This window comes from Falco rusticolus, chromosome Z (assembly GCF_015220075.1).
Source record: "Falco rusticolus isolate bFalRus1 chromosome Z, bFalRus1.pri, whole genome shotgun sequence".
Classification (NCBI taxonomy): Eukaryota; Metazoa; Chordata; class Aves; order Falconiformes; family Falconidae; genus Falco; species Falco rusticolus.
This window is the reverse complement of record NC_051210.1, coordinates 4,624,520-4,626,046: the sequence shown is the minus strand read 5'-3', so window position 1 is coordinate 4,626,046 and position 1,527 is coordinate 4,624,520.

The following is a 1,527-nucleotide window of genomic DNA, read 5'->3' as shown; positions in this document are numbered from 1 at the left end:
CTGTGGACAGCAGAAAAGAGTAGATTTGAGTCTCGTGCCAGAAATATGAAAAGGGTGCATTTGCGGAGCATCAGTACAAGTACAGACACCAGAACAAAGGTTTTTCACTGTTTGAAATTATTCCAGATTTTAAAATTAAATGCAGGAAAAGAGGGGAAAAAAATCCTAAATGCTTCAAAACATAATGCATAAATTCCTGCCTTATCTTATTGCTGAGATGAGTGAGAAAGCCTGATCCCTCCCTTTATGTGTTTGTCCATCTAGCATCCGAACCCTGTTTTAGAAATCGAGGTGTCCTTTACATGGATTTGATGAATCGTACTGGTGACAAAAACTTGGCATGGCTTTAAGATACTCCAGTATGTGAAGGTCACAACTATTTAAAGATTAGGCCACAAGTGCCCACACGGAGGTGTAGTAGATGTGCTAGGCTGCTCTATACTTTTATTTTCTGAAATATTGCCTACCCTATTAATTGCTTTCAAAATAAGATGGTGCTCGTTTTCTGTCTTGCCATTTGAAGGGCTGTGTTACCAGCTAGCCAGAAACCTGAAAACTTACATATCCTGCACAAAATAGTGCAGATGACAGTCGTTTTCAATTAAAGCAGAAAAGTGTGAAGTCTTAGCACAGTTTTCTCTTTCTTCCACTAAGAAAATGTGAATATTACTGGATAGTTGGGTGCTGCACTGGGAGACGAAAATTGTCTGCAGAAGAGGTATAGCAAGGGTACAACCCGTGCAACTGTTCCAGATTTCTCCCCAGCTGCACTTCATGCCAAACCTGAGGCTGAGAAAGTATTTCTTCCCCGACAGTATTCGGGCTCCGCTGCTGACACTGCCGAGCATATGTGCCTCTCACCACCGTGTGAAATGTGCTTGGCTCATGTCTGGCTGCCTAGTGGCTCTAGGCACATCAGTATTACTGCTATTATTGTTGTTGTTGTGGGTGTGTTTACAGCATGTAACTGTCTGTCCATTGAGAGTTGTCCGCTCTCCATCTAAATCTCCCCAAGGCAGGGTAGGGCGTGATGTAGACCCAAAGTCCCTGAAGGGTATTCTCCCAGGAACTGCACTGAGAGCAATTGCAGGGTGCTTGTTAGCGCTGTCTGAGCTTCATTTTGCTCTGACCGTGATTTGAGCATCCATGGTTTAAGAAGTGCAGTTGAATCGAAAAGGCATTTATTCACTGTCAGACACAGAACTTTGGAAGTAGGTCAGTGGCCCAATGAGATGTTTATAGGGGAAAAAGACTGTGAGACCAAGGACTTGTATTAACGTGAACCAGATATACATTTATCACTGTTGTTTGAATTTGATTGTTAGGTTTTATCACATGTGCTGTTCCTATTTCCAGTACCTTAATCTATCATAAAAATAATAGTCTGTGCCTTTATAAACTCTGCTGCTCCGAAAGGACCGTACAAGTTGGCTCTCTACATAGAAATTTAAAGAAGTATCTGCAAAGTCTAGTTGCACTCACAGATTATTGCATGTGCTTAATTTGGATTTGAGCTCCCATACAGTA